Source organism: Zosterops lateralis (genome assembly GCF_965231275.1).
Source record: "Zosterops lateralis genome assembly, chromosome: 7".
NCBI classification, from domain to species: Eukaryota; Metazoa; Chordata; class Aves; order Passeriformes; family Zosteropidae; genus Zosterops; species Zosterops lateralis.
In genome coordinates, this window is record NC_139767.1 from 12,853,903 (window position 1) to 12,865,944 (window position 12,042).

The window sequence follows — 12,042 nt, forward strand, 5'->3', positions numbered from 1 at the left end:
AAAAGACCAAAGGCCTTGATACCAGTTCGAATACAGAAAAAAAAAATCTCAGAATAGTTTCTCTGTGCATTGATCTTTACATAGCAAAGTGGGGGAAGGGGTTGTGTGTGGTATTCTTTGGTTGAGGATTTTTTATGCTTTAGAATAACTTCAGAACAGTGACTCTCCTCTGTATTATGCTGGTTATTGTAAATTTGGAAGAAGGATAACTTCCTTTTCAACTGGCTACTAAGGTTCAGTGTAATTCTTCCAGGAATTGTGAAAATGGGAACAGTATCATAAAGCCATAATTTCCAACTGTGTTATTTTTAAAAAATGGTGTTAATTTTGCATGAGGAAAAGCTACACTTTTCAGTGTAGAATAATACTGAGTGCATGGGGGTGCTGCTGTAGAAGTCTTAGTTTTATAAAACTCCTTTTTTCTCCCATGCTCAAAATTTTTCCGTAACAAACGTAACTTTTAAAAAACTTGTTTTCCTTTTGCCCAGGAGAAGACTCTTCCTGGTTATCCTGGTGCATCATGGTGTCCTCACACGAGCTAAGTCTTAAATGTTGGACATGGTTTTCCTCAGCCTGCCATCTCCAGTTACCAGCAGGGAGAGAGTCAGTTCTTGTGGTGGTACAGAAAAGGGTAACTGTTCATTTTATTCGGATACTGCTATGCATGTTAGCAAGGCAGTGAGGGAGACTGCAATCTGGTTTTAGTGTGGCAGTTCACAGGACCTAGTACAGCATGAAAACTTCCTCCTATCCTTGTGGAATGTTACTTCTTTAGGAGGTACAGAAAAAGAAAAATGTGTATGACATATGCCAAAATGTTTAGGAAGAAACGGTGTAGCTGAATCCTGTATTCAGAAAAGCATTTGGGTCTCAGGCTCCTAGGATGAAAACCTTTTTGTCACCCCCCCTGCTCCCGTCCCCATGTTGTACAAACAGAGGAGTAACTTCAGCTGTTTAACAAGTCAGTTATCACGTCAGAATTTATAAAGGCTCAAAAGCTTTAGATTTTCTTCTTGCCTTAAATGTTGTAGCATTACTTTGGGAGCTCTGGCATGCTTTTTGGTTTTTTGACAGCTCTATGTCCTTCAATTAGTATGTATAGTAGATTCTTGTTTCTGTTCAAAAACTGTCCAGCTTTATCAAGAAAGGCAAGAAGGGGAAGAAGTATCTATGTAGTGCTCTCTGTCCTGTTTCTACTCTCTTTCCCACCTAACTAATTAAGTACAGAATTTTTCAGCCAAACTTGGTAATAGCAACAAGGCTCTCTATAAATTTGACTATTGAAAACTAGATAGGAAAGAGAAATCTAAATAAGCATTCTTATCCACTGAGTTTAGAGCGCAGCCCATCCGTTATCTCGTCTGTTTGCTCTGGTGACTGGACAGTTGGTGCATGTGAGGACTTCTAGCCAGCTAGTGACAAAAGGAGAATAGGGGCTGCAGAGGCAGGGAAGTGACATAGCTGGGCAAAATTTTGGAACAAAAATTACAGAAACAGGGCTATTCACACAACTTACCTCTGTTTATTTAAGCGAAAAGGTTTACACATAGTGCTACTACTTGCTGGCCCTGAAGCTGCAACCTCAGGTTAGAGAATTATGAAAAAGTGGCAATGAAGAGCTGGGATGGTGGGAGATAAACATGCTCGAAGTACTGCTCCTCGTGGTAAGGTAAGATGGTATGGGCTCACCAGCCAGGTAATAACACTGAGCCATCGGTGTGCTGATGCAGCTCACTCCACATGCAAGGCTGGTGGGTGCCTTTCTCCCGACTCTGCTGGGGTGGGCAGGGGCTTTGTTTGGCTTTGTTTAGGAGCTGAGCGCAGCCTCGGAGGAGATGCAATTCCTGCAGCTCCCCAAGTGCAGCCCTGGTTCCATCTGGTGGCCAACTGGCAGAACTTCTCAGCGGGTGCATTGCCAGTTACCTCCAGGTGCAGTAATCTTCAGCCTGCTCCTGTGCACTCCTGCCTGTAGAACCTGCCAAGGAACAGGAATGTGTCTGGGAAGAGATGGATGAAGTTGGTCATTAAATATCCTCCTCTGAGCACAGCCCTGTGTAAACACTCCTCTTGTGTGCAAACTATTAACCCCAAACATGACTTAGATTAAACCTTGCCTTTTTGTAGTCTTGTCTTCAGCAGGTGCTTGTGGGGAGTAGAGAAGGCAAAGGGTGTGTTAATTCAATAAATAAACTTACTATGCAGTTACACTTTCAAGCAAGTTTAGGCCAGGTGCATTCAGATTAAAGAGAACCTCTAACTGCAGGCAGATTTCAGTATCTAAGTCTAAAGCTGTCATTTCAAACCAAACAAAAATAAAACAAAAACCAACCAAACAAACAAAACCCAAAAAACAAAACCCAAACCCTGTTCAACGGCCACCTTACTGAAAGCACCAGCATCCCATGGGGGGCATCCCTGTAGTTACAATGGGAGAATGCTTAAAACCCTAGGCAGCTGCTTCAATAAAAAGAAACCTAATGGAATTCAAATCAAACAGGTATGTCCTCAGCAAGACTCTGAAATGTCCAGCAAAATTAGGCCAGTCCTAAAAATAGTTGGAACTGACTTATTTTTTAATGTATTTTGAAGCATAGCTCAAGGCAGAAAAGAAGGTGTCTGTAGCATTTCCCCAAGAAGTACAAAATTTTGGATCAGTGCCTCTTCTGAGGCTGATAAGATTCTTTTGGCAAGACAGTCTGCTGCATGCTTGATTGGGGGATGTACTGTATTTTAATTTGAAACCAATAGAAAAATAGCTCAGTGTCATAGCTCTAAAGGAAAAGCAGGGTGGCAGAGAGACATCAGCCTTAATCCAAAGGAGAAAGGTAACATCATCTCTCTCACCACAGTTCTGCTCCTCATAAACTACTCTAAACAATAGCTAAGCCAAAACATCCTCTCTCAAAACAAGACAGTCTCTTAATAATTCGTTGTGCTGTCCTTCAAATATGCAGTAAGATCAAACCACCTTTAGTGCTGAAGGGTTGGAAGATGACTCTTTTAAGGCACAGCCAGGACAAACAGAGAAAGTGCTGAGAAGCAAACGGATAGAAGAGGACTTCATGGTGACTACGAACATGGAAAAAAAAGTAGTAAGTAAATGGGGAATTCTGGAGAGCAGCTAAAAGCTAAGGATTCCCTGACAACTGCAGTAAGCTTTTTATAAGGACTACAAGAACCTCACAAAACGTTAAAATGTGTAAGTTCTCCCAGAATTATCTGAGAAGTTTTAAAATTCCAATTTAGAAACAACAAAAAAGAAAATAAAGCCAAACACAACATACCATTTTCAATTTATTAATAGATGTTATCAGATTATTACTATTATTCATGAAATGCCAAATGGATACAAGTGCCTTTGCAAACAAAACACTGAAGTTTACAGATAGTCACTAGAAAAACTCAGTTCAGAAATGAACACCAAACCCTTCACTCTGTGTGTGGGCTTATACAAGTCATAGTCCTTTCTGTTGTCTAAGGTTTTATCCAAAAGACACTTAACAGTAACACGTATTAGTTTTTGGAATGATGTCAGCAAGTGTCCGAAAGTACCCAGATTATTCCAACTCTCCATAGCTCAGCACCACAGAAAAATGGCACAGAGAGATATAAATAACATATAAAGCCTTGTAATTCAAACAAAATGAGTGATTCCATAATCAGCAAAGCCTGCTATGCTAAACACTGTTAATAATTATGTTTTCCTCCAGCTACATGTACACATTCGTTCACAGTGCCTAATGCTGAGAAACCTACTGAGATTTAGAGGCATAAGAGGTAGTAGAGACATCTAATTGCCAAAGCTGAATTTTGAATATAATTAACTAATATTTCAAAGGCAGTTTTATTTCTTCTTGTCATCATCTGTACACCTGTGTTTATGTTTGAAATGGATCAGAGATGAGAACAATGTATTAAAAAGAAGCATACTAAGAGCAAAAAACTTCATATGTAACAAATAACTTTCAAAATCCACTGGAATACCATAACCCTAGACACTAATTAGGCCTTATGCTTTGATGTTAGCTCAGCTCCAACTATTTTAAAAAAATCCTGCCCAGCATGCTCTTTATTTCTCAATTATCCATCATAGGATATTCCACACCTTTGTTGGAAGCTACTCTCAAAAGACTTAAGAGACCGTTGATTTGGTCCAGAGTGGGAATTCTCATCTTTCCAACTTGCAGTGGTGACCAAGATCCATGGCAACCTAAATGTAAATGAGTATCTGGACTAACAGCAGACAGGACTAGTGATAAAGTGTGGAGCTTCTTAACCACTACAATTACAGTTAATGAAATATCAATAGACAGAAGCAAATAGTAAAAATACAATAGTATACTTTGAATTAACAGAGGACTTCCCAGTAAAATGGGATGGTATTAGAGCATTCTGCTGGGACAGCTTATTCCATTTATTTGTCCTCTATTTAAAGAGGACAAATCTACAGATGCCCAACGTACTCTGGACAACCTTCCTACAATTAAGTCTTACTGCTTTGTCTTTGCTGAGCTTTAGGAAGACAATACCATTTATTTAATGCAGATTAAAATACACATTGCTAATGAAGAACAGATTAGTGAAGTCTTAGTTAATTACCATTTTCAGTACAGTTCACTATCAATTAATTATATTATCATGTAATAGCTAGCATACATCTGCTCCCAATTGGTTAAATACTTCTGCAGCTATACTCTACTGAAACCCACAGCAAAACTCCCATTGCTGAAAAAAGCTTTAATGAAGCCTCTAAGACTCAGGAAAACAAGACCAGTCGTGTGTACTTCGTGTTGCTTTGCTGGCATTTGGGGCTTTAAACAAAGTCAAGCAAAGTTACTCTGTTGTACATATGGCTTGTCTTATAGTTTTCGCTAAAGCATGAGCTTGAAGGAGTTTAGCAGCTGAATTAAGAAGCTCAATTTATGCCATAACTTGGGTATATTTCCTAGAGAAAATCCTCAGATCATAGACAGTATTTCTGACATAAGGACTCTGCGTTTTGGAAAAGTGGCAAAAAGCTTGCTGGTTACCAAAAACATACAAGTGCAGCAGAGTAACTGAAACCCAGACTCACAAGAGACAACCATTGCTATAAAATTTCTATGTTTAAGAACTGTTGAAAAATAAGCATTTTTCCATAATATTAATATGCTGGGATTTAATGGTTAGTTTTACCCCAGAACTTGCCACTCTTACACAAACTAATACCACATCACAGGTGCTCAAGATATTGCTTAGAAGAATGTATTATAATTTTGGAGTGTATTTAATTTCTCACCCTTTTCAGTCTTTAAATGCCTAAAGACTAGATCTTCTATATAAATAATGTGGCGCTTCCAATATGAAAATCTTGAATTAACATCTATTCACTTAGAGTTGCTCTTCCCCTTCACAACGTTCACCTGCATTTTAAATAAATTGCTAATCCCTCTTGCAAGCATTTGAAAGCATTGGAACTGTTACCTCAGTATGTGTCTTTCAAAAAATAATACCAAGATGCCAACATTATAACATTATTTGTGAGAACCCGAGAGTCTTCATCACAAGCACAGAGTCTAAGTCATGCTCCAAAATTTCTTGAGGTCTGCGCTCGGAGTGCGTACGACCTTGGGAGAGAGTCAAGGTTCATTTCTTCATGCAGCCTCCTCCAGTAACTGGTGTACAACCTAAAGTACCTATTTCATGGCTTTATTAGACTCACAAAGCTTATTCTCTGCGTCACTGCCCTCTGTCTCACTACTAACACAAGTGAGACACATCAGCACAGAATGCCTCATTAGCCAGAAACCTGTGATTTACAGAACATTAATGTTCTCTGACCACTCTGTGCTCAAGTGTACAATAAGTTTACTGGATGGAGCAGTTGGTCCAGGGATGAAGCAGATTTAAATCAAGGCAGACAGACCCATTCTGAAGAAATGGAAGTTCCAGAGTACAATTCTGAATATTGTACAGGGGACCTTTTATGCTTTTGGTTTACACATTGTCCTTGTACAGAAGTTTCAGAGTCCCATTTTGTTCTCCAGTGTAATTTCAGAGCACTGCTCTATCCATCAACATAATGTATGTCCCAATTAAGGAGTCTTGTCCATTAAGATAAGCAAATCTTTTTTTTAAAAAAAATTCATCCTACATTACTAAAGCTAGCAGACTGCTCCTTTAGGTTGTTACTGTGTAACATTTTATTTTCAGCAAAACAATTAAAATGATATTTGCATCTCTTAGTAAGTTAGTGAAAAGCAAATTACCCTCAGGTAAAAAAAGTTTTGTTAAATAAATTTATCTGTCCATAAAGTACAAATTTTCATTTCTCTCTTAAATGATTTAATTTCTCTGTTCAATAGTCCACACAACCAAGACCTGGCAAATTTTTCCTCTTTACTTCCTCCTCCTTAAGAAGTTTGAACTTTTTTTTTTTTTTTTTTTTTTTTTTTTTTTTTTTGTACAAGATGCTAAAAGTATCCCATTTCAAGTTTTCCTATTCTAAACTTCCAGATTCAAAATGTTTCTCCTTTTGCTTGGCTTTAAGCTTCTGGTTTCATAATTAAAATACGTCAAATAGATCTCAGGATGTCACCAAAATGTGTATGCTACTCTGATGCCTGTTTAAATTTAGGCAGGCAAGTAATCCGATTACAGTCAGTATCTACAAAGTCAAGCAGATAAGCTAAAGAAAAGGTTTAATATTGTTTCTGTGCTCAAGTGCATTCATAGCCATTTCTCTAAAATGTTGAATCATCTGCATCCCATGTAAAAAATGAAATTCCAAGATACTAAGTGTGCTGTACAGATATTCTCAAGAGTACCACAGAGAGATGCAGCATAGATTAGCTGTTCATGGTGTGAATCTCTTCCTAAAAAACATCTAAATAGCCCAATGAAGAGAACTTGAACTGTAGGTGAATTATACTGAACTACTGAACTAAGTTGAAAGTAGCAATTCTCTTGTTTAACACAATGGTTGATACAAGAAATCACTTTCTACAGAAACTTGACTTTGGTGCTCTATCAAAATCCTACCAACTTGGTAAGAGTTTTATGCAAGGAATTACAGAGTGATCCTTCAAGCACTTCTAAATTAGTAAGTGTTAGTAAGGCCTGCAAGCATTTGCAAAACTGGGGTCTAAGAATTTGGTTCTTTATCTATCTATTTAGAAAAAAAGAAAAGGAAATACTAGTTTATGCTGCATTTGTTGAATTCCTAAATCAATTGAGATAATTTATTTGTAATATTTCAAAGAGTTTGTGGTTTTTCAATCAGCCCATACCTGACCAACATTTGTAAATCCTGTCATTCCTATAAAGAATTTTAGGTATAGGATATAAAAGTAGGTTTTGTTGAAACATCTTACAAAAAGAATAATCATACTTCATGCTACAAAGCATACAATAATGATGGGTAAAATTAGATGTGAAGGACCCTAATTACTGCATTACTTCTATACAAAGTACAAACTCTACTGAAATACAATATAGGAGCAACATATTTGGGTTGGGTTTTTTAGTAATTTTCTAACATCAGCAGATTAATAACTGAAAACCAGAAAAAAAATCAAAACACAGAAAAACACCTCCCATGCAATAATTCCATTGAACCCAACACTCTGGATTATTAAAATGAGCTAAGGTAGACTAACCATAATCTAAAAAAAATCCTTCTAAACAAAGCCAGTTTGGCACAAAGACTAGCTGACTTAATTATACTTTAATTAAAACTTATTTATCTAAATGAAACCCCCACTATGAACACATGAACTACGCTCACCATGCAGGCTGGGCAATCTCAAAGTATGTTCTGAAATGCGGATATACCTAAAATACGAGATTTTTACTTTTTTTTTAAAGATTACAAGAACTGAACTAAACCAATATATTTCAGATTTGGCAGAGGAGAAGAAGAGGTTGATAATATGCTAAGTAATTCAGTACCTTCATCCATACGACCTTATCTGACTGCAGTTCAATTAGTCTATACCACCTGAATAATTTTTACAATGGAAAAAACATAATGTATAGCTCATTAGTCTCCTAATTATCTCTTCTTCCTTCGGGACAAATAAAAAGGCACCTTTGCAGTTCCTCTCTGAATAGGGCTGTGCATAATACTACTTCAAGAAACATTATCACAGATCTGCTGAATACAGTGATCAGTCTTCACCTATAGATACACCACAGCATCTGACATTGTTTTGACAGCATTTAATATGTTTTTTACAATCTAATAAAAGAATCTGCAACAAAGAAAAATACTATTAATTTATATTACAAGACACTGTAGTATAAATCTATAACATTTCTCAACTCTGTAAGTAAGTTAGGAAAAATATTCATAAATATCAAGAACAAAGCCCCCAAATCAAAACAGTAACTTAAAAAGAACGGAAACAGATTTTTAGAAGGCTGCAAAGTACTTTGAAAACATTAAAAACAAAACTCAACTGTTGCCCCCAAATTTCTTGCTATGAGTTCTGTTTTTTCACATCCCATCCTGAAGGGCAGACAATGCTAAATTTATGACAGCGCAATTTCTCAGATATTTATTATAAGTTCCTCTCACTTGCATTAAATCTCCCATTATTTCTCTACATAGCCTACTCTAGAAAGAAATAAAAAAGTAAAAATTAAAAGAATATGTTTTTTTCCTACCTGTATATCCGACTTTATTTACAATGCCTTGAGAGAGAGAAAGACGTTATGGTACAGTTACACCAAACCATCCGACATCAATCTCGGCTGTTTACTAAGACTACGAGTACCAAAAAAAAGTTACACAAACTTTCACAATTACATGCTAATTTTTAGAACCATCACACAATGACAAAAAAAAGTTACCAACTTTAGAAATACAGAAAAAAATGACATTGTTTTAAGAAGAACGAAGTTACTAAAAATATATTTTTTTACCGTACCTCCTTTAATTTTTTTTTTCCCAGAGAGGTGATCTTTACAGGTTAATTAAGAAAAAAAAAAATTCTTCATCCACGAGGCTTTGTATTTTATTTTTATTTAAAATAAAAAGTCACAAAAATGATAAAAATAATTTGTTTTGGCCATTTGGCTCCCTCCTCCAAATTGTCACTTTATAAAAACCTTCTGTACTTTTTCCCCCCTCCCTCTCTCCCTTTCTACTACCTCCAAGATGGTAGGAAAGTTGTTGTTTTGGAGGGCAGTGGAGCCGCTCTCTGATGTTATGTCCTCTCGGTGCCTGTAGTGGTGCTATAGGAGGCTGCTGGCTCTCTTCTTGAGCAGCCCCAGCAGCCCTGCCTTCTTTGCTGGAGAATATATTCAGGGATTCCCCTTAATAATCACCTACCCTCTGAGCACTTTGTAGTTTTAAAATAATAAAGAGCCCCCAAAGCTTTCTCCCCACAAAAAGCAGGATCTTCTCAGAGACAGGGGGGCAGCAGCTCCTCAGCACAGAAGCCCGAGCACATTCCCAGTCCCTCTGCTGGGGAGGAAACTCTGATCTGTCAGCCCAACAGAGGGAAAGGGGGGAGAGGAGAGAGAGGAGGGAAAAAAAAGCAGCTGGAAAGGTAAGCCAGGCCCGGCCTGCATCCCCGGGCTCGCGTAGCGCGGCAGGCGGTGCGGAGGGTGCAGGGTGGGCGGGGAGGCGGGCTACGCGAGGCCGGGGATCGGCCGGAGCGGCGTAGGCCGCAGTAGGGGGTGCGGGGAGCCAGGGGGGTTTTTGAAGCTTTCGGGCGCCAGGAGGAGCGCCGGAAGGGGGGTGAGACGGCCGCCGGAGCCCAGCGGGAGGGTCGGGGCGCGGCGCCTTTGCCCAGGAGGTGAAGGGCGGCGGGGGAGAACGGGGGCGGGGGGGCGCTAGGCCTCGGCGCGGCGCGGCCCGGCCGCTCCGCTCCCCGCCCCGCCGGGCCCCCCGTGCCGGGCCCCGGGCCCCGAGCGGGCCGAGCCCCGCCGCCGCCGGGCCGGGCGGCCGTGGGGAGGCGGTGGGGCGCCCCGGCCGGGGCTGCTCTTCCCCCCCCGAACCCCCCCGCCCCCCGCGCCAGGCGAGGGGGCCGCGGGACGGGGGCACGGGGGCGGCATTAATTGGCCGAAATGACTTTTAATGAGCGGCGGCGGGGTGGGGGGGACACCCCCTCCCCCGGGCCGGTGCGGGGCCGCGGCGGCGGAGGCGGTGCCGGTCCCGCGGGGCTGCGCCGGCCGCGGCCTGGAAAGTTTCGCGGCGTTTTCGGGGCGCTCTCCCCCCCCGCCGCCGCCGCCGCCGCCCACCCCCCGCCCAGGGCCGCGGGGACGGAGCCGGCGGGGCGGGGGCGCCTCGGAACGCGGCCGCGGGTCTCCCCCCGCCCGTCCCGTACCCCCTTTTCCCCCGGCCGTGACCCCCTTCGGCCGGGGCGGCGGCGGGCGGATTTGCCGCACAACTTTTTGGGCAGGAGCGGGGGGCGGCCCTGGGGGTGCGGGGAAGCCTCGGAGGGTCCCCCCCGCCCCCTGAGCTGCCGCACGTGGGGCCCGGGCCGGCCCCGGAGCGCCGAACGGGGGGCAGGGGCTGCCCCGGCTGCGCCTCCGCTCCCCGGCACAGCCCGGGGCCAGCGGCTTCCCGAGCCCCGGGCCGGGGGCCCTCGGCACCCCCGTGTCCCGGGAGCCCACAGCGGGACAGGAGCCGCAGCCACTGTCACCTCAGCCCGGGGAGGGGATCCCCGGTAGCCCCTGCACGGCCAGGGCTGGGCTGGCCCCGCTGTGTCCCTGCGGGCCGGGGTCCTGCCGGGCCGGGGGGAGGCTCCTGAGGGGCTGCTGCCCCCGGGACTGAAAATGAAAGGATCGTTTTTTTCAGGGAAAAGAACGTCTGGTAGTTGTGAAGGGAGTGCACTGGAAGACCCACCAAGGCGCTTCACCCCGCACAGGTGAAATAGCTCCGGTTTCTAATGCGGGAGGTGGCACATTTTAGTCAAATATTCCTTAGTGCGTCTTTTTAGGTCAAAACGATAATGGCTTTGTACAAGTAACCTCAAATGAATTTAGCAAGTGACAGTGACACTCGCTTTAAAGCCTTATACCATCTGATTAAAATATATGGAGTTGGTTCTAACTTTGTCACTCAACAACGTGCAGTGTGGGTTTATTTTAAGGCCTTTCAGTTTTTGAGGATTGAGAGACTTAAAAATAAAACTGACAAAATTAGGGCAATGCACTGTTCCCCTGTAGACAGGTCCCTCCCTGTGGGCTCACCTGTACTGGCAGTGTTTCCTGCTCAGGCTGTGCCCACCAGGTGCTGATGGCTGAACTGGAGGGCTCAGTGTTGTGTGTGAAGCTGTCGCTTACAACCTGGTGACATTCAGCCTTTTGCATTAATTGTTTGTAATGTATACAAAAATCTCACAAGTTTTATTAATTGTAAAGCTAAATTATTTACAGAAATCAACGCTGAATTTATGTGCTGGGGGTTGTTTTGATGTTCAGTATTTTTGTGATGAGTGAATGAATTCGTGTGAAGGGCCTGGTCCTACAGAACTGTGTATACCGTGTTCTCATGGTATGGTACATCATCAGGAGGTACAAATTTATTGTAAGATCACACTGAAACTCCAATAGCTTATACCTGCTGAAAGGCTCCTCTGTGAGGAGCTACATTGGTTTATTTATTGAGTATTCTTACTGAAGCAAGAATGATATTGTATTGTGAGAAAATAAGCTGATTTGTCTTTGTAGTATTGGGACTAAAAATAAGACAAAGGTATTTTGTTTAACCTCATATGGAAGGGCAGATTATCTGTTATTTGAATAAAAGACTTGGTCTTCCTTTTGTTTCCCCCAAGTACAGGTGCAGGGTATGTTGTACTATGTTTAATCTCTACTTTATCTCAGGATCTTGCTTTTGGTATTTTGAGATAATGCTTTTAAAGTACATTTTTGCCATGTTGTAATGTCCCATGGGTCCATTTTTTGCTGTATCTGAAGGCAGCCCTGCTCATCCTGGCAAAACCCAGGCCTGCTTATAACTACATTGAAATAAACATGTGTGACAACCTCCCTGTGAGGATGTGATAGCAGGACTGGGGCCTGAGACCTTCTGCTCAAATAGAGAAATCC

General features: G+C 42.1%; 1 protein-coding gene and 1 long non-coding RNA gene across 6 annotated transcripts in view; one reads left to right on the plus strand and one right to left on the minus strand.

The window, feature by feature from the left end:
* Positions 1-1,517: 1,517 nt before the first annotated feature.
* Positions 1,518-9,246, minus strand: LOC310911496. Its single transcript, XR_014590522.1, has 3 exons — positions 9,133-9,246; positions 8,647-8,746; positions 1,518-1,997 (listed from the first exon to the last, which is right to left on the minus strand). It is a non-coding gene; the product is annotated as an uncharacterized lncRNA (long non-coding RNA).
* Positions 8,453-12,042, plus strand: part of INO80D (INO80 complex subunit D) — a 45,439-nt gene continuing 41,849 nt past the window's right edge. For 3 of the 5 annotated variants that reach the window (XM_083865075.1, XM_083865074.1, XM_083865073.1), the window contains exons 1-2: positions 8,453-9,533; positions 10,787-10,856. The gene's annotated coding sequence lies outside the window, so the exon portion shown is untranslated. Of the gene's footprint in view, positions 9,534-9,744; positions 9,783-10,786; positions 10,857-12,042 lie in introns of those variants that run through there. The other 2 variants (XM_083865076.1, XM_083865077.1) reach the window with 2 other exon arrangements.